Here is a 25,233-nt window from a genome sequence, read left to right as displayed (position 1 = left end):
GACTCGGATTACAAGGTTGCGTATGTTTTCGCGTGTTTGCAATTTTGTTTTAGCTAACATGTCTGCTTGCAATGATCTTAAAATTTCTGTGTGTTTTTGAGTCCAATTGATTGGTTTGAAATCAGGTTTTATTAATTCATAGAGAGGTTTAACCCTCTCCGCATAATTTAGAATGTATGTTCTTCTGAAATTCAGGAAACCTAGTATTGATTGTATGTTCTTCAGCGTTTTCGGTGCTTGGAGTACAGCGCACTTCTCTAAGAAATTGTCTGCTAGGCTCTTGCCTTCACTTGATAATTCATATCCTAAAAATAGGACAGTTAGATGGGCAATTCGTGACTTTTTAAAGTTGAATTTGTAACCCTCAACTGCAAACCCAAGTATTATGGTGTTTACTCTTTTCAAGTGAGTATCCAAGTCATCATCTGTTAGATAAATGTCATCGACATAAGATAATGCCTCATCATCATATATTTGTAGTAACTCTGTTACTCTTGCTGAGAATAATCCTGGGCTATTCTTGAATCCCTGTGGGAGTCGACAGAAATTTTTCTGTGACTCCATTATTGAGAAAGCGGTCAAATACCTGCTTTCAGGTGCAATGTTCTGACAAAAGAATCCATTAGAGATGTCTAATGTCGTTTTGTATTTTTTGCGCACAATATTATTCATTAGTGCTGCACTGTGTGAGTTTTGTACTGCAAATGTTTTGCAAAATGAGTGAAGATGTCTGTGGTCCAATACTAGACAATATGAATCGTCTGGTTTGGAGACAGGAAACAAAGAATTGTTCATTTGTGAGGTGCATGTTTCAATCACCCCTTGGTATTCAAGTTGATCTAAGATCTCTCTGACTTGCTTTTTAGCTTCTTGCTTAATTGGGTACTGCCTTTGTGCAGTTGGTTGACATTTTAACTGGATTTTGTGAGGAGGAGAGTCCTCATCCCATCCTACATGATTTTTATATAATTCAGGAGCTTGGGCTACTGCCAATTTTCTTGCATATGTATATTTTTTATGAATTGGAATATGATTTGAGAAGGCAGGCATAATCATTTCTTCGCCATGAGGGCACTCCCTGACAAACTCTGGAGGCCAGTCTTTCTCAGCTAAAAGGATGTCATAGCCTTTGGAAAGGTTATCCCGAAATAGACCCCTTACTTTCCTAGTCTTATCTCCCTCTATACGTAATGTTATTTCGTATATTTTATGAGGTTTGCTAACTCTGGTATCTGCAGTTTCCACCTGAATCTATTCATTCGTGTCCACTATCTCCAGATGATTCATCAGGATCTAGCGAGCTATGGTCACTTCTGCTGCGCTGTCTAGCATTGTCTGGGCCCACTCTCCGTTTTTCAGTTGTGTCCTCAGTATCCTCGGCATGTTTAATTATTTTAATACTGGCTACCTTCTTTCTTGGAAATTGTAACTTTTTATTTAGATGAGCAGGTTCCTTGTCTTTGGACTTGACGTGCTCTTCCCTGTGTTCTGACCGTCCTCTTCTTTCCGATTTCTGCGAGGAAGTCTGAAAAGATCCAGAGGGACGTGTATCAATATCTTGATATCTATCAGGTTTTTTCAAATTATCTCTATTTCTAAGGTTGTATCTTTTCTCAGAGGGCTCCCTCTAGGGAGACTTGTGTCCTTGGTCCGGAGATCTTTCTCTCCGCCGAGGAGACCTTCCTCTGGATTGGAATATTTTTTTCTTTGGGAGTGGATTGTTTATTTCCATCCCAGCTCTTTTTTGGAGTATTTAGATTATTTTTAATAAATATCTTTTCAGGATTTTCAGTTAGTTGGGGTTTTACTGGTTTCCCACCCAAACTATCTCTACCTAGTTCTTCATAGGATTTTTCTATGATTCTGGCAAGTTCTAATGGCTGTTCTGCCCTATCTGTTTCTTTCAATTTCTGGAGGTATGTTATATCCTCCATTGCCAATTGAACTAATTCTCTATATGACTGTGTTAATTCTTTTATTTTAATTAAAAGTTCTTCACTTGACATTTTTCCAATGTCGGGATGTGGTGTGTAGCTGGCTAGAACCGGCCACGTTGCTCCTGGTCTACCTAGTGGACCGAGCCTGGTGATGTGATTGTTATGTTTTAGGGCGCCTTTAAACCAGAGCAGGTGCTCTTGGTAATTTAGTGGGATGTCCACCTCCTCGAAAGGGGTGTACTCTTCCGGAGGTTCCTCTATTTTGTAATAGTGGAACTCGTGTGTGACAGCGTTTGCTGCTGGAAAGTTTATCCATGAATAGAATACCTCTGTCTGCCGATATTAATGGGCCTCTATCACGAATATGACTATACCACCTCGTAATGTCAGTCCGTTTTCTATAAGTTTAAGAGTTATAGTTTTTCTTATGTTGACCGGAATGAGTATAACATTCGGGTCATTGTCTCGGAGACTTGTGTCATCCGCTAGGAGTTGAGCTGCTATTCTAGCTGCCTCCCTTTCGTCTTCACTTTCTGACATTTTTACTGACAGAAAGGTTTTTGTTGCAGATCAAGTTTCAAGGAAACAAAGATTAGGTGCACAATATTTTAGAACACTGTATCCTTCAACGTTGACTAAACCAAAACTTTACACAGGAATCTCTTCCTACTAAGCTCCGGTGGATTTTAACCTTTTACCCACTCCAGACGTCTTTTGGAGTATTTACGGGAAAAGGGTTCTGTGTGAAAAAGCACGACTGAGTTACTCTAACGTCTTGCGTTAGATTTATCGCCTTTCCAAACGTTGGGCGCCATGTAGTGTAGTTCCTATATTCCCAATAGGCTCTGCGCATTGGAATAATGTATTCAGCAGTGTAGACGTAGGACTGAAGTCGACTAGGTCTCTACTGACTATATTAGACTTAAGTTTTGCCAGCTAGCTCAGAGGTCACTAGAAACTTTCTCGAATAAACGAGGAGGAGTTTAACCTCCCTGGATAGACAAGAAGGGATTAGCTTCTGACAACCATATAACATGACAACTTTGCTCCCTCAGAATAAGAGTGTATCTCTAGAGTCGTGTGAAAACAATAGACAGCTATTTCACTCAGTCAAGTGTGCATACTTAGTTTCACCAGAGTGCAGAGAAAAGAGAGACGGGCGTTTTCAACAAAAGATGTTATTTATTGAGCAGTCTTCTTTCTCATGCAAGAGAAATGAATTGCCACAATTGCAATACTCATAGTAAAGTAAAGTGCGTACAGTAAAAGGAGTATTATAAAATAATACTGTAAGCATTGATATGGTTTCTTAGCCATATGTTTCTTTAAAATAGATGAAATATATACATACTTATATACGTTGACTAACGTACTCAACTGGTGCTTCTAAATACGCCTACCCCGGTGTACCTGACCTAAGCCTAATACGTGGGAAGGAGTAAGTAAGTAGCAGTTTAAGTTAAGTTGGTTTTGCCAAGGAATCTGAATCAAGAATTCTCTTTAAGGGTTTAGTCAGCTCCGTACCTGGGTATTAGAAAGCAGGAGGTCTGGTATCTCTCTCTCAGGACCCGATATCCCAGTAACCCGCGAAGGTATCTGGAAACACCGGAGCTGGATTTCTCGGCAGGAGAAAAGATAGCGTCTCTGTCAGTGCGTCAAAAGGGAGGGGCAGCGTCCGTGGGCTCTCGCATCAGCTGGGCTCTCAGGCAAGTAGATAGCTGCTCTGCTCCAAAACCACCACCGTGTGTTTGCTTAAGGCAGCGTTGGTATATTTATACCTGAAAGGTGCCGGGTTTGACGTAAGGTTGGACATAAGACGTCAATGAAGATGTCACCAAGAAATGGCCGTTCTTAGAGTGCTCACAGGAGTTCTAGGACGAAATCAAAACAAAAGCAATGGGGAATTCCCAGGTTGCTGGAGGTTTGGTTTGTTTACAGAACTCGTTGTACTTGCTAGGAGCCTGGGGAAGTAGCCTTGCTTAATTTGGACAGCATGGGCTATGACTAAATATGGATATGATTCTTATTCCTTTATAAAGATATTATTCATTATAACCACATAAGGGCATAAATCAGGATTATTGAATTTAGGGTCCTAGATAGAACTACAACACCTTGTGTTCTGACCGTCCTCTTCTTTCCGATTTCTGTGAGGAAGTCTGAAAGGTACGAGAGGAACGTGTATCAGTATCTTGATATCTATCAGGTTTTCTCAAATTATCCCCGTTCCTGAGGTTATACCTCTTTTCAGAGGGCTCCTTTTAAGGAGACCTTCTTCGGGACTGAGAGCGCTTCTCATTAGGAGTTTGTTTAGTATTTTCCCACTTCTTTTTAGGAGTAGTGAGAGTGTTTTTAATAAAGGCTTTTTCAGGACTTTCTGTTAGTTGGGGTTTAACTAGTTTCCGGCCAAACTATCTCTTCCTAGTTCTTCGTAGAACTTTTCAATTATTCTGGCCAGTTCATATGGTTGCTCAGTTATATCTATTTCCCTTATTTTTTGACGGATCGCCACGGATGCTGCTTCACCTTTAACCTTTTCCGTGCGACCGCGTTTCCCCCTCCGGTGCTGGGCCGTAATAGAAACGGGCGTGGTCATGACGGAACGGTTCCGTCATGAGCACAGCTCAACCGACGCTCATGACGGAACCGCTCCATCATGAGCACCGAAGGGGTTAATATTAGCTAATATTATAGCTGAGACCTGTTTGAAATCTTTCAGTAATTTCATACCCAGATTAAAGCAGGTTCTGCCCCGTATTCATTTTGAATCTGTTTCTGGACGTCTGGTATCACCGCCATAGACGGAACACCATGTCTTTTTGTGTAGATTGTAGCAAAGACTGTACCCCAAGTGTCGCAGTCCTCCAGGTGTGGTGTGATCCCCATTGGTAAACAGATTGTTAAAATTCTGTGTTTCTCATGATGTGTACTGTCAGGAAATACTGCCTCGATTTGAGTAATTTTTTGAGCTATCCAGAATGGAATTTGTTCCCTTTTTGGGGGCAATTTACCAATGACTGATTGTATAGTCTGTGGTGTGATTTTATTTGTGTTCCTCTGGTGAGGGGTTTGTTGTTGAATCCTTATAGGAGGTTGGACTGTTAGAGTCCGCATGACATATTGAACCAATTGTCTATGTATTTTTATTAGTTGTTTTAGTTGAACTAATAGTTCCACACCTGACATTTCTTCAATGTCAGGGTGTGGTGTGTAGCTGGCTAGTACCGGCCATGTTGCTCTTGGTCTACCTAGTGGACTGAGCCTGGTAATGTGATTTTGATGTTGTAGGGCGCCTTTAAACCAGAGCTGATCCACTCGGAATCCCCGTCGGACCCTTTCCGACACCAAATATTCAACAAACCAGACACAGCCATCGCATCACAATTTCGGAAAGTTATCAAAACCTCCCTCGAGATAGCCACTTTACCGGACAGCTGGAAGCACGCTGAGATCAATGCTCTCCTCAAGAAGCCCAAGGCGAACCCCAAGGACCTCAAGAATGTCCGGCCCATCTCCCTGCTCCTGTTCCCAGCAAAGGTCCTCGAGCAAGTTGTCAACACACAACTGACCCGCTACCTCGAGGACAACAACATCCTAGACCCATCCCAGTCTGGGTTCCGAAGAAACCACAGCACCGAGGCAGCCCTCATCGCCTCCACAGACGACATCAGGACTCAACTGGACAACGGCGAGACATCAGCCCTCATCCCCCTAGACCTGTCAACCGCCTTCGACACGGTATGCCACTGCACGCTAAAAACACGCCTCCAAGATGCCGAAATCCAGGAGAAGGCCCTGGACTGGACCACATCCTACCTCTCCAGCCGAACCCAGAGCGTCCGCCTCCCCCCCCTTCCACTCCGAAGCAACCAACATCATCAGCAGCGTACCCCAGGGCTTGTCCCTCAGCCTGACGCTTTTCAACATCTACATGGCCCCCCTCCCCCAAGTCGCCCGCCAACACGATCTCAACATCATCTCCTACGCCGACGACACCCAGCTAATCCTCTCCCTCACCAAGGACCCGCACACCGCCAAGACCAACCTCCACGAAGGCATGAGGGCAGTCGCCGAATGGATGAGGAGCAGCCGGCTGAAGCTGAACTCGGACAAGACGGAGGTCCTCATCCTGAGGCCCACCCCCTCTGCCTGGGACGAGTCCTGGTGGCCCACCACACTAAGAACAGCACCGACGCCCAGGGACCACGCACGCAACCTGGGATTCATCCTCGTCTCCTCCCTCTCCACGTCAAAGAAGGTCAACTCAGTCTCCTCCTCCTGCTACAACACCCTCTGCATGCTCCACAGGATCTACAAGTGGATCTCCACCGAAACTGTGACCCAGGCCCTTGTCAGCAGCAGGCTAGACTACTGCAACGCACTCTACGCAGGGATCCCGGCCAAACTCCTGTGACGACTACAACACATCCAAAACGCCTCCGCCAGACTGATCCTCAAGATCCCGCGCCGCAGCCACATCACCCCCCACCTGAGAAACCTACACTGGCTCCCCGTCAAAAAGAGGATCACCTTCAGGCTACTCACCCATGCACACAAAGCCCTCCACAACACCGGACCAGCCTACCTCAACAACAAACTCAGCTTCTACATCCCCACCCGCCAGCTCCGCTCAGCCAGCCTCACCCTCGCCAGATCCTTCTCCTTCCTCGCCACCAAGACCTGGAACACCCTCCCCACCCACCTACGGAAGACCCAAAACCTGCTCACCTTCAGAAAACTCCTCAAGATCTGGCTCTTCGAGCAGTAACAGCACCCCCTGCCCCCAGAGCCTTGAGACCCTTACGGGTAAGTAGCGTGCTCTATAAATTCAATGATTGATCGATTGATTGGTAAGTTAGTGGAATTTCAATGTCCTCGAAAGGAACGTATTCCGTTGGATTATCCTCTTTTTTGTAGAAGTGAAACACATGCGATACTGCATTTGCTTCCGGGAAGATTATCCATGAATAGAATACCTCTGTCTGCCGATATCCTTGTGCCTCTATGATGAAAATTACCCTACCACCCCGAGGTGATAGGCCATTTGTTATAAGCTTTATAGTGATGATTTTCCTTAGGTTTTCCGGGGTGAATATAGTATCCGGGTCGGTTTCTTGGAAATCGGTAATGTCTAAACCTGGTTGGGCTGCAGCTGCAGCTCCACCGGTTGCGTTATTGTTGCCGTTATTCGACATTGTTTAATGAAAGTTTGCAGAGCAAGTTTCATGGAAACAAAGATAAAGTGCATTATATTTTGGAACGCTGTATCCTTCAACGTTGAATCAAACCAAAAAACTAATACATAGGATTTTCGCCCTGCTCCGTAATGGCGGATATTTTATCCTTTTACCCACTCCAGATGTCTATTGAAGTATTTTATGGGTAAAAGGGGTCTCTGTGAAAAGCACGACTGAGTTACTCTAGAATCTAGCGTTAAATTAATGCCTTACCAAACGTTGGGTGCATGTAGTGTAGTTCCTATATTCCCAATAGGCTCTCTCTGCGCATTGGAATAACATATCCTATAGATTAGACGTAGGACTTAGGTCAACTAGGTCTCTATCGAATATATTAGACTTAATTGTGAGTGCCAGCTAGCTCAGAGGTCACTAGAAACGTTCTCGAATAAACAAGAAGGGATTAGTTTCTGACAACCGCATAAACATGACAACTTTGTTTCCCCAAGAATAAAACTGATCTTCAGAGTCGTGGAAACAATAGATAAATATTTCACTCAGTCAATCGTGTATGCTTCGTTTCTTCAGAGGGGCAGAGAAATAGAGAGACGGGCGTTTTCAATAAAAGGTTTTATTGAACAGTATTCTTTCTCAAGCAAGTAAAGTGAACTGCTACAATCGTAATACTGGTTACAAAGTATAATGCGTAGAGTAAGAAGAGTATTATAAAATAATACTGTAAGGTGCCTAGTTTGACGTAAAGTCGGACATGATAACGTCACCAAAGAACCCCAAGGGAATGGTAGTTCTTTGAAAAAACTCCATGATTTCTTGGACGAATCAATATGTTATGTTATGTTATGTTGTCTTGTAAAGCGCATGGCTACCCCAGCAATGGGGCGTCCCAGCGCTGTAGACCACTGGGGAACCCGTCCTGGCTTTCCCTGTGAGATGATCCCTGCTGGGTATCTCCAAGGTGAAACCAGGCATCCCCGGTGTATGTGGGGGGCCGTTGTGGAGATGAGGCAAGCTAATGCCCAGAGTTGCCGAGTGTGATCCCTGGTTAGAGTAGGCACCGAAGCGAGAATTATCGAGTCCGCTGACCCTGGTCCACGACCCTGCCGCGTCGGGAATTGAACCCTGGTCCCAGGCCGTCCTCTGCTTCCGGGTCTGCCGCCTCTAACCAGTGAGCCACACCACAATATTCAAGTAAGGGGATGTCACTAACTGCTGAAGCAGAGTTTTTCAAGAAATCTTTGTGGCTTTTTGGAACTAGTGGAAGTAGCCATGCCTGTATTTGGACTGGATGGGTTATGTATAAATATGGGTATGATTTCTATGTCTATATAAGCGCAATGTGATTAATACCTGTATAAGGACATGAATCGGTAAATTACGCTTGGATTCTAAAATGCTACACAACAGCAGATCGAAGCAATGGAATCAAAATCCCAAGATACCCATGATGGGCTCCCAGATCCCTGGAGACTGCCTACACGTGGTCCGACAGGTAGCAGAGGCATGGTAACAAGCAGTCACCCTGGTCATTCAAAGAGTCTGTACTCCAATACGCTTCCCCTACAGTGGCTGCAGGGTTTTTTCAAAATCCAAACGGTTATGGATATCTCAAAGTGTTACGAAGGGAGATGCCTGACAGCTGGATACTTGTATGCAACTGAGGTCTTTTTAACGTTTGATGGGACAAAAGAATGGTTCCAAGTACCAGATGGCCAGTTCTTGCCATATGCAAAAATAGCACGCACGGTTCGCGATGTGTGGACTTTGTTTCCTGACCAACTGGCAGAGTCCCACAATTTGGCCCTGCTCGACCCGGGCTCCACTAGAGGGTTAATCTCATGTTTATATGAAGCCCCAAAGGCAGACTGTATGTAGAGACATCTGCAGTTAAAGACAGGTGGGAAGCGGACCTACCAACTCCACTTTCAGAGGGCGAATGGAAAAGAGCGTTCGTACAGGTCCGCAAAGTAGCTATTATTGGCAGATTCAAACATACTCAATTCTACTTTTTACACTGTGCCTATTTGACGCCTCAACGATTTCCCTGGGAGATCCGCCACCTGCCCCATAGCCTTACAGTTCTCCTGAGGCGTGAGCCGGGAGAGACCGTTTTGCAAGTCTAGGCATTTAACTAACTTTACTTGAAATGTTTTAAACTCGTGGATGTTTTAAAATGTTATAACAACTTGCCAATTTGCCAAATTTGCACTTACCGGAATAGAAGCTGAGGCGACGCCTTGAAGGGCTTTTCCAGTCCCAGGGGCAGCTCTGAGCCGCGGTACCGCCATTTTGGGTGGAGTCGGGTGAGCGGGCTAGTCTTTCAGGCAGGGGGATAAAAATGGCAATAGCGCGAACGAGCAGCGGGCGTGCCGAAGGCGCGCCTAAGGCAAGCCCGTCTGCGCCCGTCCGCGCTGGACTCGCGCCTAGCGCCCAAACCCCTGGTCATTTTATAACAACTGCACAGAACCCGATAGTGTATACTCGAGAGGAACTGCTAACGCTGGAAAAAAGATCAAAAATCTGTTGCTATGCAGCCCTTGACTTAAGGAAAGAACCCAAAATCTGCGATAATTGCAACATACGGCTTAGCTATGAACTACAGGGCAATTTTAATACTCACACTAAAAAGACTAAGTTGGACAGGAAGGTGGACACCGGGGTTAAAGCAGTACTAATTAATGCACGTTCATTGGTGAAGCACGGGGATGAGTTAGCGGAGTTGATAGAGATTCATCAATTAGATATTGCCTTTATAACGGAGACATGGGCGGACGCAGCCTCTGACCCGGACCTTCATTTTGCGCTCCCCACCCACTATAGAATGATCAGAGAAGACAGAACGAACAAGAGGGAGGGGGACTTGCAATCATCGCAAGAGAAGGTTTGAGAATAACGGGAGGTATGAGCAATAGCTCGCCTGACTGTGAAACTCTGCCTTTCCATATAAAAATTAATAACAACTATACTTTTAAAGGGCTTCTTTTATATCGCCCACCTAAAGCCCAAGCTTTGCTGCTGGAAAATATCAGTCCTTTTTTAGAGGATAGTGTAAACAGCTCTGACTATACAGTCTTGGGAGATTTTAATCACCATCTGGAAATGATAGATGACAATAATATCACCACATTTATTGATGTAATGGCTAACTGTTCCTTGAGACAGCTGGTTAAACAAGGAACTCACAAGGCAGGACATATATTCGATGGAATATTTACTTCTAACAACAGGATAAAAGTATTGGAAATTACCCCAGTGACTTGGACAGACCACAAAGCCATTATATTCATAATACGGGACACCCAGCAACTAATAACACCTTTAACTGCTCCTGGTACAGTCGTATACCAGGACTGGAGTAAAATTAATTCTACAAACTTTCAGACTCAGCTAAAAACAACCAAACCAATTTGAGATTTAGGTGTTAACAACATGGTCAACAAAGTAAACTCCTGGATCAAAGCAGCGGTAGACCTAACTGTCCCTAAAAAAAGGCTACAATCAAAAAGGAAGAGGCCATCGGAGCCTTGGTTCACGGACAAACTCAGAGAACAGAAAAAAGTATGCAGAAGATTTGAAAGACTTTGGAGAACTGATTACTCAGAGGCAAGGAAAAGAGATTATGCAACTAGTCTATCTGATTATAAAAAAATCATTGTCAGGGAGAAAAGTAATTATTTAACTCAAAATATCCTAGAATCCGAAAAAACTCCAGTAAGGAGCTTTTTAATACAGTGAAAAAATTAGCTAAACTTCCTGAAAATCTACAAAAGATAGAAAACCCTGAATTCTGCAATATACTTGAGAATTCTTTACCAACAAAGTGGAGGAAGTGTACAAAACATTCAAAGATAGCATAAATAAACCGGTGGAGGTAAAAACGCCGGGTTTTCACTCCTCAGCCATTGTTTCAACCTTCTCCTTTCTCCTACCAACAGAAGAACAGACCGTACAAGTAGTAAAGACAACAAAGGCAGGGGCTCCGTCAGATCCCTGCCCTCCAAAAATCTTTCATTTATGTCCAGAGCTAATTAGAGAACAACTTAGACCAGTCTTCTTAGAAATAACTCAGTCAGGCATTTTCCCTGATTCATGGAAAATGGCTTCGGTTCGGCCATTATTAAAGAAGGCTAATATGGACCCGATAGAACCAAAAAGCTATAGGCCAATATCTAGGATTCCTTTCTGTGCTAAAGTGTTGGAAAAGCTGATTAACAGGCAGATCATGTCCTTTATCGCAGAGGGTGAATTACTGGATCATTCCCAGTATGGGTTCAAGGAAGGTCATGGAATCGAGACCGCCTTGGTGATGGCAGCAAAAGAATTAAGAAAAACTCTGGATGAGGGAAAGAAGGCCGCCTTGATCCTATTAGATCTATCGGCGGCCTTCGACACGGTCAACCACCAAATTTTGATCAATAGACTTGTTGAATTGGGTTTTCAAGGCAGTGCCATTAAGTTACTGACTTCACGAATAGATCGTTCTCGGTAGAAATGGATGGTAGGATCTCCAAATCTTTTGAGCTGCCATGTGGGGTGCCTTTAGGGCTCATCTCTGAGTCTCACACTTTTTAATATTTACGTGGCCCCGCTGGCAGAAATTATTAGACAATGCGGCTTCTCGGTTATATCATATGCCGATGATACACAGGTGGTGATCTCTGTATCAAAGAATGTTGAGGAGACGGCTGAGCGTTTCAATATTTGTATGCTGCAGATTAACACCTGGATGCAGAAGAATTGCCTCAAACTGAATAACGATAAGACAGAGGTTTTGATACTAGGCAACAATACCTCCTTTTGGTCCCCAAAGTGGTGGCCGGCCGAATTGGCCGATTGCCCAGTACCAGTTTCAAAGGTGAGAAACCTGGGGGTCATATTTGACCAAAGAACTTCGAAAGTCAAATTAACAAACTTACCTCCACCTTTTGGGGTATCCTAAAAATCATTAGGAAGATCCGTCCATTTATTCCTGTGGATGCTTTAAAAACGGTGGTAACAGTATTAGCTATATCGCGGCTGGACTACGGAAACGCTCTATATATAGGACTTCAAGCACAGCTCCTGCTTAGACTCCAACAAATGCAGAATGCAGCGGCAAGGTTAATTCTGGATATCCCTAAACATGAACCAATAACCAATCGACTGAAGGATCTCCACTGGCTGCCGGTGGGGAAGAGAATTATATTCAAGTCTCAGTGTCTTGCATTTAAAGCATTACAGGGGAAAGGACCCCTTTATCTTAGAAGACACCTTAGGAAATATGCTCCTCTCAGAAACCTAAGATCAGCATAGGCACACTTAATGGTAGTTCCAAGTTACAGGCAGCTACGCTGGGGGGGGAGGAGTTTTGTCGTTGGCACGGCTAAGATATGGAACTCCCTTCCCTTACAGATTAAAAACAGCAACTCCTTGATGTTGTTCAGAAGTCAGCTGAAAACTTGGCTGTTTAAAAACTAATTAGCCATTCAAATTAAGATTTAGTTGTTACTATAGCTTCCAGGCTATTTAAGCGCCAAGACGCCCTTGGGCATGCACTGCGCTTTATAAAATGTAAAATCAAACCAAATCAAATCGAATCAAATCTGTATGGACCCAGCCACATTCCTCCATATGACTTAGAGGTGTGTCCGCCTCTCCGCGTATTGACAGCAAGTGAACCAGGCGCTCCGCACTGCCACATCGGTACGTGTGAAGGCCTCCATTAAGCAGTGTCTACTGGGAGTATTGCCAGTGCCAAAAAGGGGGCACGCATGAGACACAGATTTGCACTTCTGGGCCAAGTTGTGGCCAAGCATCGCATTGCAATGCATTGAACCCACAATACACCCCTCAGCATAGACAAATGGAGGGCAGACATGCGAGAATAGGGCGTGGCTGAAGAATGTCGCTTGAAAATGGTACGCAAATCTGAAAATGCAGAATGAGACCTGGATGAATGGGGGCGCATTCTAGAAGCACTCCAGTCAACCATAGATCAAAGCAGAGAGGGAGAGGGTACAACTCAGGTGTTGTCAAATCCCATTCACCCTGCGCAAAATTTCGACAACGATGAAAACCCTCTCACCCCCACAAGCAAGTGCCCCCCACATAACGCACAGTAAGGGTTGAAATTGAATAAGAAATTCAGCATAATAGGAAAACAGGAGACTGAGGCCATGGCAGGGGGTGGGAGAAGGAGAGGAAAAGGGCAGTGGGATACTGGTTATCCAAGTTTGGGCAGGTGGGAAGGAAAAGAAACAAGCATTTGCAAAGCCAGTAGATCTCACCTATGCAAGATTTATTGGCCTTGTAAAAAAATATTTGCCATGTTTATGTCTGAAACTAATATTTGATTAACATTTAAAACCACTTTTGATTAATGATAATGAGTATTTATTTATTTACTTATGATTTACACTGTATTGCAAGCTTCTAATGAGAACACATGTCCCCTTCCCATTAGGACACTGGCCGCTGCAAAGGTTACCATGATGGTGGGGTGTTGAACGAAGTTGTACAACGAACAATTGCATTACAATTGCCATTGAGGTAAGATGACGTCCTAAGATCCCTTGGTTCTGAGGATTTGTAAGCCTTGTCAAATGTACCAGTATAACTGTGCACTGGAAGTATTGCTATTGAGCGCATGTGGCACTCTTGAACGCCTCTTTTGATATTTGATTTTTGTTTAATGAGACTGAGTGTTTATCTATTCATTGACTTATGATTTACACTGTGCCATAAGCGTCTAATGAGAACATATATCCCCTTCCTATTAGGATACTGGACGCTACAAAAGTTACCGTGATTGTGGGGTACTGATTGAAGTTGTAAAACGTACAATTGCATTATAATTGTAATTGAGGTAAGACAATGTCCTAAGATCCCTTTGGGTCTGAGGTCTTTCGGGTGCAAATTTGGGTGCTTAATTACTGGATAGGCACCATCCCCCACCTCCCATTTATAAGGGAAAACTAACAACCTACTATTCTCTTCACTAGATCTCTAGATGTCTTTTACATATACCTCTTAAGACATCCCTGGTCCGCATACGTGGGCAGACCTTGCCTTGATTTAAATAGGTAAGGTGAGAATTATGGCCTGTTTGGGTTGATCACTTTTGGTTTTGGATGTTTATCAAATCACAGTGCAATTCACATATCTATAGGCACGTCTATTTTGGAATCTTAGTTTTTTGCTATTGCTGTTTTTCACCGCGTCCCTCCTGGACGTGTGTCTCTCCATTCCTGCGTCTTCCCTTCCCTTTTCTTTTTCTTTTCTTTTTTTCTCTTTGTTCTTCTCTTAATCAAATTATAACATGTATATATGTATAGTGCACTTTCTACAAGATTTATGTTGTACATAATTGAAGGACAACTAACTATCTGTTTTTCTATATAAAAAGACATTGTGTGTTAAGTGTAAAATCAATGTGACACGTTTTAAATGTTTAAATGTATAAAGTATTGTTCTGTACCTTATGATGTTTCATATATGCGGTGTCGAAGTCTTTAGTCTTGGGTCGTTCAGTAATTGTCATCGATTATGTTTGTACTTTTTAATGTATATTAGTGTCTCTGTTGTGTTCAGTGTGACTTGAGTGTTGTTTTTGTATATGTGTTTTCAGCCCTGATGAAGTTCCAGCTGTGGAACGAAATGTGTTGGCGGATGTCCAATTCTTACTTTCTACGACAATAAAGATATTTTCCGTATACATTTGGAGTAAATTGACTTTGATTTGGTGCACCTTCTCTTCTGTACAACAACACAAGAGATATTGCACACCAATTTAGAAAATGTTATTAAAATTCAATAAATTAAATGAGACCAAACCAACATATTTCTAATCAGTAGAACCGGAGAAATGCAATTTAAAAAGTTTAAGTAAAAATTGTGACAAGAAGCAGAAAGCTCTAACTATGTGGCTCTGGTCACGCTGGACTAGGACAAAGTCCCAAGTTCAAGCCGACCGCAATGGAGTCCTTGTTGTATACAGGAAGCAGTTAGTCCTGCTGAAAAGGGTACCTTTTCAAATTCCAGCCCACATATTTAAAAACTTCAGGAGAAGTTTAGCTGATGCCAGCCAAATGTCCAGGAGCTGTGGAGCACCGCTTGGAGATCAGGAACCAGCCGGCATCAGGCAGGTCTATTTGCAGGGCCAGTTGCAGGGCCAGGCTAGGCCAGTTGCAGCAGGTCACCAGGGCAGTTGCTGAGAGGCCTCTGGAACCTGTTTGTCCATGTAGCTCAGCTAACTGAAACTTGGAGTCGCTCTGGTAGCCCTGGGTTCAAGGAGATGGTCCACTCTCCTTCAAGCAGCAAGGCAGGCGTCAATCAAGCAGGGCAGTTCTCTAAAGAGCAAGGCACACCTCAAGCATCAGGGCAGTCCTATGGTAGCAGCAGAGCAGTCCTCTGAGAAACAAAGCAGGTCTTATGGAGCAGGGCAGTCCCCTGAGAAACAAGCCAGGGCTCAAGCAGCAGGGCAGTACTTGAAGTACAATGAAGTCCTCCTGAAGTCTTCCACAGTTCCAGACGTGTACTGATTAGCGGCACATGAGGTCCAATGTTTATACCTGTTGTCGCCCATAGAAGTGGCGGAAACTTCTAGTGCACGCCCACAAATGGTACTAGAAAGTTCCTTCCTTCCCCCCTTCTTTCCCAGCCCAACAAGAGGTGTAGTGTGACAAAAGGCTGGTGCCAGGTTCCTTTGTGAGTGTGCTAAAGGTACAACTTTGACATGTAAGTGGGGCAGGGAACATCTCTGCCCCTCCCATCCTGGCAGAATGACCCTCTCCCAGCTAAACCAAGGTCCTATTGTTCACTGTTTGGGCCCAAAATTCATTCAGATGGGGGAGTAATTAACAGGCCCGGGAAGCTGGGAACACTTAGAAGCCTCAGAAAGCTTAAGACAGGAAAATGCCAACTTCTAAAGGGAGACATAGATGTTGATGCTCTGCACATATGATCCCTTAACATACGGTTTGTTACCTTTAGAGCTAAAAGTCTGATTACTAAGATGCACATAAGCAAGAGGTTTTCCCATTTTCAAAATGTGACACACATTTCTTTCTTTTTCACTCGTTTTATATGTTGTGTCCAGGGGCGTAACACAGGTCCACATAGCCCCCGCGGTGCGGGGGGGGCTCTACCTCCAAGGGGTCCCCCCGGCACTGCACTGTGGCCGGAGAGCTCCTGATTAAGCCCGGAGGGGGCCCCTCTAAATACCGTGCAGGGAGGCCCCCTCACTGTTCGTTACGCCAGTGGTTGTGTCCTCCACTTAAGGCTTGAGGAAGACCTTTACCAATTAATTATCAGGCCCATATGGAAGGTCCCAACTCATCGGTGTAACAAAGTGTGGTACGTACACCCCCACAAGGCCATTAAAAGCTAAAGGAAAGTAACCAGGAGGACTCATACCTCTCAAACAGGGCCGCCTCCTGTACTTATAACAACACACCCGGAGGATACTGTTGTAGATCCTTTATTGATATATCATGTATGTAGGACATTTTTCTATGTTGATATGAGAGTATTTTTTTTTAAACAATTTTTATTCTTTTATTGAGCGAATACAAGGCATAAAGTAGTCATAGGGTGCATACGTAGAGAACGATAAGTAAAGTATTCAATCATAAATACACAGGGCACAAGTCCTAAAAAAATAAGTGGGGGGACGCTGTCACCGGAAATGACGTCACGACAGGAAGTGACGTCACGAAAGGTGTTTTGCAAAATTGAGCTAATTGCCTCCCCGTGTGTTTCCAAACCCGATAGAACCACCCCCTCCCCACACCGCCCCACCTCACGCCAATGAGCGCAGCCATGCTGTGCCAGTGATCGCATGAACATAGGGAGGCGAGATGTCACATCCCTAACTTAAATGCCCTCCGCCCCTTCCCCAGAACACCTTCGCAGCTTCCTTGCACTGAATAGAACGGGACTCTGCCATTCCCCAGTCTTCTGTTTCTGTCTCCCCTAACCCTAGTTTCCCCCCCGTATATCTCCACCCCCACCTCCCCCCTCCGCTTCTCTCTATTCTTCTAACTTCTCCGGTCCTGTATCTGTTGCTCAGCCGGCGGCTTCTTGCGTCCACCGTCTGCACATCTCACCCCCCCTCGATTGTCCACAATGTGCAGTTCTTACACACTGCCCCACCTCCTTCAAATGCCCATCTGCTCGTGGAATGTGCCCGCCTGCGTCCTCTCTGGGACAAGATCGGAGCTCACGGTTAGCTCCGATCTCGTCCCAGTGTAGTGTAGTTCCTATCTTCCCAATAGGCTCTACGCATTGGAATAGTACCTACGGCAGTAAAGGCCTAGACCAGACGTTAACTAGGTCTACTACTGTCGATACTAGACTTAATTTTTGGGTTTGCCAGCTAAGATCAGAGTTCGCTAGAAACTTTCTCGAATGTTCAGGAAAGAATTACCTCTCCTGATTAGACAAGAAGGGATTTAGTTTCTGACAACCATAGAACATGACAACTTTGCTCTCCCCTAATCAAGAGTCAATCTCAAGAGTCGTGTGAGCACAAGGCAATTATTTTACTCAGTCAGTACGTGCATTCTTAGTCTCATCAGAATGTAGAGAAAAGGAAGAGACGGGCGTGTTCAATAAAAAGGTGTTATTTATTGATCAGTCTCTTTTCTCGTACAAGAGAAATGGATCGATATTATTGCAATACTTATAGTTAAGTAAAGTGCATACATTAAAAGCAATAGTATAAAATAATACTGTAAAAACATTGATATGGTTTCTGAGCCATATGATGTTTAAAATGATTAAAATATATTTACATACACATATACATTTGACTAAACGTACTCAACTGGTGTTTCTAAATACGCCTACCCCGTGTACCTGACCTAAGTCTAATGCGTGGGCGGGAATAGAAAGTTACAGTTTAAGTTAAGTTTGTTTTTGCCAAGTGAATAACTAAAGAATTCTCTGTGAGGGGTTATTCAGTTCTGTACCTGGAAGTTAGGATGAATGAGGAATAGTATCTCTTTCTCTGCTCTCGATATTCCAGGCTGCCTGCGAGGGCTGCCCAGAAACGCCGGTGCTGGGTCTCTCGGCTTGAGATAGCAGCGCGTCTCTCGGCGCGTCAGGAAGGCGGGGCTGCTGCCAGCGAGGTCTGCTTCTGCTCTCGGCTTCGGCAAGTGTGGCTGCTCCGTCTTGTCACCACGCGTGTGTTTGCATAGGGCAAGGTCGGCAATATTTATACCTTAAAGGTGCCGAGATTGACGTAAGGATGGACATAGGTACGTCAATAAAGATGTCATACGACTTGCTCGTTAGCACATTCTTTTGCAAAAGTTCTCTGTGAAATCAAAACAATGGCCGCACGGATTATCCAGGTTGTCATAGGTTTGATTTGTTATGAGAACGTCGTATGCCTTATCAGGGGCTGGAGGAATGTCGCTTGTCTAATTAGATCTCAAGCGTTATGACCTAATCAGATAACACGTTCCTGTGCCGTAGTGTGACTGCGTCAGATAACGGTATCTGCATCATGGGGGTTTTCTTGCCTCATGGGCTGACTGTCAGTTAACTAGCTAGTTAGTTTAACCAGAATAGGGTCAGGAATAGGGGGATCGATTCAGAACCTATAGAAATACACGACACCCACTCCACGCTAACTATGGTCATATCTACTAATCTATGCATAGTATAACATAGTACAACATACTATAGAGTATAGTGTATACCTTACCACCCCAAAATACATAAATGCATTTCGAAATTTTCAAATATACTGAAAAATTGCAGTCATATATATTGTATGCACTTAAGCTATGAATTAAATGCAAAAGTAAACACGCATTTTTATGCATTATTGCTTATTGGTATATGAGAAATACACATGAAATGGCTCTCAATATGGCTATACAGAAAGGAAGTTCGAGACCATTTCATCACATAATAAAATATTTGTGAACATACCAGCGGGCAGCTAAAGTCTATAAAGTATCTAAAAATAGAAATTTTAGTTCTCTAGGAATAGTTTCTTACTTTAAGCAGAAGATCAGTGTCCCGGGAAAAAAATATATAGAAAAATATTTTAAGGGGCTTGCTGAAAAATATTGCTGTCCGTGAGCTGGAGTGAAATTGTTCATGTAACTTTATTTTTAAAGTTGAAGGCCGAATTCAGGGAACGCCGTGTGCGAGTTTACTCAAAAGTCTCTATTTCTGTTCTGGAGAGAACATCATATCATTCAGGCTTTCGAAAAAACTGTCAACAGCTTCATGGGAAAGTTCCACTAAGTCGGAAATAGGGGTAACCATGCATTCGTGCGCATGATTGTCTCCATTGACATTCTGATTCGCATTGCTGACAGAAGGTCGTACCTGTTCGATGTTGCTTTCATCTTGAACTTCACTACTCTTCAATCGCAGTGGTGAAGATTCCAGGAATGCCGTCATCAGGATTGGCAGCCTTTGAGGGCAGCACAAAGCGTGAACCTTGGTAGGAACCAACAGTGTATCTGCATCCACTGGCGCATCCGATTGTAGCGTCAGACAGGTGTCTAACACGCATTCTTCTCCGCATAGCAGACACCTTAGTACAGGTAAAACACACCTTTGCCACATTGGTCGAAATGATAGAAACCAAGTCATGTTCAGGTCTCTAAGCCGGGAGAGTCCCAGGATTTTTGATATCCGGTCCCGGTATCCAATGGCTAGGATCGTATCTTCCATTGTCGCGAGAGTTTGATCTGTGACATGGGTTGCCATAACGAAAAATAAGGACTAAGAATAGGATTCCTGCAATTAGTCCCAGGATCAGGGGAAGTCCGCCAAAAATCGAATGGACGAAATCTGGAAAAATACCCAGTATGGCTTTGAATGCTGTTAATGCCATCGAAAATACTGTCTTAAATACCCCTGAGATCCCATTGGTATCAGAAATATTTAAGATTTCGCTCAGGATTTCCGCGAAATGTACGGGGGAATTAGTTGATAATAATGTATGTATCTCTGCAGTCGTCCTTGCGACTTGTAGATCATACGTTTCTTTTGATGACGTGAGCCTTGTAGGCGTCTGTAGAAGCACTGTTTTCATTCTGCTTAAAGTATCTATTCGAATAGAAGTAATTTTCAAATTGGGCCATGCCCTTGCCTCCCTGTCTGGAAAGGAGCTGGGGAACAAAGAACGTCCACAGCACTTGACCTTCGCCGTCGTAGTGACTAGATAAGGAGTCCCGGGCCTAAGACTACAACATCTGCGGTCTACAATAAGAATGTAACTCCCATTATAGAGTCTTTGAAAGAATGGTTCTATTTCAGTTGCAGGTGCGCCTTGCTGGTGACATGAAAGGTTGTATGAATTCCCTTCACAGGCTCCGTGCAAACTAATACCGTTACACAGAAGCGTGCCGCTTAGTGACATAGCACAATTGTTGCCACTAAGAAACACTTTCTGTCCTTTATTACTGACACATGCATGTGAATAGGGCAGGTTCCAAGTTGTTTTAAGGTACCCCTTTCCCAATTTCTCGTACATGCCAGCCTGTATATATTTTTGGCAGTATTGAAACCTGAAGGTTGAGATTGGAATATTTATGATTCCGTGTATTATCCATTCACTGACAGGTCGTTCTGACATTGTCATTGGTAATCTTTCTAGTTTTTCAATGCTCAAGATTGTATAATCAGCACCCTTTTGCGCCATACCGATTTGTCTATCAGTAAGGTTAAAGATTTGGAATAGTGACGTTGTGTTGATTAAACGCCAAGGCACATAGCCTGAACGCAGATTTTGTAACGTCCAGCCAAGCTGTACAATAGAACGCAATTGTGACTGACCATGTTGTAATAACAGTAAGTCTTGCGATAATATATCGATTGCTGAAGACACAATGCTGTCCAATGAAAAAATTCTGGAGGACAGAGTCATTAACCCATTGTCCACTACAGATAATGATTTTTCCAAATTGATACGGTCAATTTCCCGTATTCTTTCTGCTGTCTCAATTTGAGTAACCTTCCAGGCCTCATTGTATGCTGCATATACAGAGGCTGCTATGAAACGCTTTTGACGCTGTTTGCGTGGTCCCAGTATGAAATCACGCAAGTCAGCACCATCAGTAAGTAAAGTTAGGTGTTGCTTAATTTCAGGCAGTGTGGAAGTCTGTAGCCATTGAAGGCATAATTTGCCCACACTGTAGGTTGTTATTATCCCTGGGTGATGTCTTTGGGGATATCTTGGGTCTGGCCTGGTCATTTTGAAACCCTGTGTTTTATTCAGGAATCTATCTTGACAGTTATTTGTATCTGTGGGCCAGATCAACCATTGTTTCCAATCAGGATGTGTTCTGTTTTGGTTAAGTATATGGTTTATGTCTATTTCTTCATCTGTATCAGAGCTATTGCTAAACATTGTTGGCTTTGGAATAGACGGTTTATTTAAATCTTTGATTTTGGCTAGGCCAAGACAGGTGGTTTGTTGAACAGTGTCATTTAAAAATATCATTTGTTCTGGGATCATGCAGGCTCTAAACAAAGCTTCTAAACCCTGTACTTGCCAATCTTTTGTACCCCAAACACTTTTCAAATCAACATTTTTGTCCCAATAATCAAATCCAAAGGTATTCATTTTTTCAAAGAATGAATCTGAATATATCAATTTTGTGTTGGTTATCATGGTTTTCATCCCTGTCTTGTTTGACAATTAAAAATAAAATGTTTCAGCATTACTTGTGTTAAAACCTGAAAAATATGAATATTTGTCATAAATGGTTCTTGAGCTCCCTTTTGGAGGTGTAGCACAATGTTCCCATTGATTATAATTTAAAACATTTCTAGGTTGTGCAGATTTATGCAAGAAATGGTTACCATAATGGTTATAGCAATACATACTATCATAATTTGTAGAACCTTGCAAATAATCATGTTTTGTAAATTTAGCAGACATTACTAAGTCAGACATCATGTTGTTAATACTTTCGAAGTCCCAATCATCAGCAAATGAGTTTGGTTTTGCAAAGTCACTCAAAGAGATCTTGATTTGGTGTGGATATTTCAGGATCTCGACCGGACCATAAATTTCATAGTCAGTGTTGTCCCAGGCTACCCCACCAGGTATCGGATTGGCTGTGAAGTTGGCTGAAGAAAGTTCTGGAGAAAGTTCTCTTTTCTCGACGTGTGAAGATGTGTGTGGTTTGAGGACCAAGTTGATGTTCTGACTTGCTGTGTCCATTTTAGCATATTTTCCCTCAATGAAGCGTCCCAAAGTAAATACCATGATGAGCCAAAGTATGAGGATAAATGCACCAAAACCCACCCAAAATTCAATCCATGGAGAAATCAGATATGTTTCTTTCAGATGTTTCAAAAGTTCCTTAGCTTTGTCTTTAAAGGATTTTGATGATGGCTGTGTCTTTGATTCACTGAAGCCGTCAGAGGAATCATCGAAGTTGATGAAGTAACCGGATGCAGTTCTGTCAATTGTTCCAATTGGTTCAGGATTTTTGTTTCTTGCATTTTCACTTGGTACTTCAGTATAGATTGGTGTGTCTCTGCTAAATGTCTTTATTTGGGTTTTCAGAGGTCTGAGTTCTATTGCATTGTTGCATAGTCCTTGTTGTTCTTCTGTAGGCGTTTCGAATGTGATGAGCCTCTTTGTTAGGACCTCTGTACTGGTAGCAAACCTTGGTGTTCTGCTACTTATTGGGAGTCCACTTGGCCTACTGTTTGTTATCGGCCACATGTTGTGGCTTTACCAGGTCGATGGATACAACTCGGTTCTCCTTTTTTCCAGCAAGTGGCGGTAGTACAACTGATCTTGTCCCGTTGACAGACAAGACAGGAACTGCTTTTCTGTAAGAAGGCCCAAATTCCTTCTTTACCGCGATCTTCTCCCTGACTAGATCCCCGACTTTTGGAATCCAGACAGGTCTTGCTGGGACAGGTGGTGATTCTTCAGTGGTCGTTGGCTGTTGTTTCAACTGTATGTTGCTCAGGTCTTTTCTTGTTTTGTTTAAGTCCTGCAAAATAGCCAAACGGTCTTTGACATCAAAGGTTTTTTCTATTACCACTGAAGTCTGACTATCAAGGTCAGAGATCAACATCCTAGTTCCGAATAATAATTCGTACGGACTGAATCCCTTCAGAGAATTTCTTGGCAAGTTATTTAGACTACGTTGGACACTTATTAGATGTTTGACCCACCCAGCTCCCGAACCTAATATCCTTTCCATTATAGATTGCTTTCTGCCTTGGTTTTTTCTTTACACCATCCCGTACCCTCAGGAAGGAAGTGAGAAGATTCCCGCTGGGCTGTGCTCATTTGGCCATGTTTCCCCCCCAGGCTGGATTGCCTGAGTGAAAACAATGGTCGAACGTAGCATGCTCTTAGCGTATATGCCATTTAGACTCGCAAATCTTGTATAATAGTCCGGACGTCAGCCGAGTGCTGAGGATCTACATTATAAGTGGAAACTAGCCTGTATATGTTAATCGCAAGCCATTCTTTTTGCTGGTAATATTATCTGCCTTGATACGACGAGGTATTAAACTGCTTCTCTCCCCACTGCGATCTCTGTTGCAGTTTGGGCAGTTTTTTACAAACATGGTGTAGTGCAGGCTCATGCCTGGCCACCAGTACCGTGATTGTAATTCTTCCAGAGAATCTTTTAATTTAAGGTGTCTGAGACCCTCGCCCATGTGTGCGTCTGCGATTAACAAGTTTCTCCTGTCCATGTTTGGAATCACTCTATCCCCCACTCCAGGGATTCGAGCAAAAGGGACGGAGTTTGCATCGATTATGTATGTAAAATTGAGTGGATAGTTGATCGGTAACGCTGAGCAGTCGCCTTTTAATGACGTTTTTACCGCCAGCAATGTTTCACCGTCAATATATTTTAATGTACGCTTTTTTCGAACTACGGGAGCCGATTTAGTGGCTGCCGCTGCGGCTGTTTCAGCCAATGAATTCCCTACAACGTGAACGCCATCACGTTGATGACTCAGTGAGTGAGTCACGTGAGTCTTTGGTAGTTCTTTTTTCAAAAGAGCTACTTGTTCCCAGAGCAGTCTCTGCTTTATTGGTGCATCTGTGTCATCTTTGTAACCGTTCTGAATCCATGTCTGCAAATCGCTGTTATATGATTTGACGCAGTAATATGAATCTGACACTATAAGTGTCGGGAATTCGCGATCCGCATTATCTAGCGCCATTTTCAATGCTATTATTTCAGTTTGTTGTTCTGAATTAGTTTCTACTGAGTGTGATTTTGTTAATAGAGGTTTTAATATACCTCCGCGCCACACTTCTTTTGTAATCTCACATGTGGGGTTGTATGCTTGTTCTCCCCAAACGGAGGGTTGAGCATGTCCGTCTGTATAGATTACACAGGCGTAATGTCGTAGAGGCAGAATGTCGATTGGCAGAGGATACGTCTTTTCATATTTTAGATTTTTTAATTCTTCTAGTTCTGGATCAAAGTAGTAGTATACTTTGTCCGTTGTGATTGAGTTCACCCATTGTATCCATTCCGGATTCAATGTTGTTGTTGGTAAATTACACGGTGTTGTTAGTGCCTCAAAGGCTGATTCTGCTGTTCTGACTGTGATATGTCTACCGTCAGCCATGTCTTTTTCTCTAGCTATTGCGGTTTGAACTGTACGAATTATTTTTTCTGTATTACTGAATTTCTGTTCAGCTTCTGTGTACATGTGTGATTTGAATGCAATTGGTACCGTTTCTCCCTCATTAGAGGTCAGGTATGTGAATCCGCATCTCCCTGGGATGACTCGGATCACAAGGTTGCGTGTGTTATCACGTGTTTCTAATTTTGTTTTAATTAGCATGTCTGTTTGTAAGGATCTCAAAATTTCTGTGTGTGTTTGAGTCCGATTGGATCTTTTAAAGTCTGGTTTAATTAGATCATAAAGGGGTTTGACCCTTTCTGCGTAATTTGCAATGTATGTTCTTCCGAAATTTAGGAAGCCTAGAATTGACTGTAGGTTTTTTAGTGTTTTAGGAGCTTGGATTACGGCACATTTCTCTAGGAAATTGTCTGCCAGGCTTTTGCCTTCACTTGATAACTCATATCCTAAGAATAGGACTGTCAGATGGGCAATTCTGGACTTTTTAAAGTTAAATTTGTAACCCTCTGCAGCGA

At 43.3% G+C, this 25,233-nt stretch overlaps 1 protein-coding gene and 1 long non-coding RNA gene across 2 annotated transcripts in view; one reads left to right on the top strand and one right to left on the bottom strand.

The window, feature by feature from the left end:
* The window catches only part of LOC144770588 (voltage-gated potassium channel KCNC1-like), a 1,394,341-nt gene that overhangs the window by 555,593 nt on the left and 813,515 nt on the right, over positions 1-25,233 (top strand). The window contains exon 2 of the transcript XR_013598944.1: positions 13,575-13,660. The gene's annotated coding sequence lies outside the window, so the exon portion shown is untranslated. The remainder of the gene's footprint in view (positions 1-13,574; positions 13,661-25,233) is intronic.
* Positions 1-25,233, bottom strand: part of LOC144770589 (uncharacterized) — a 244,735-nt gene that overhangs the window by 66,836 nt on the left and 152,666 nt on the right. The gene's annotated exons all lie outside the window — the stretch shown is intronic.

This window comes from Lissotriton helveticus, chromosome 7, assembly GCF_964261635.1.
Source record: "Lissotriton helveticus chromosome 7, aLisHel1.1, whole genome shotgun sequence".
Lineage (NCBI taxonomy): Eukaryota > Metazoa > Chordata > Amphibia > Caudata > Salamandridae > Lissotriton > Lissotriton helveticus.
Note: the sequence above shows the minus strand (reverse complement) of the source record. Positions and strands in the feature narration are given on the sequence as shown.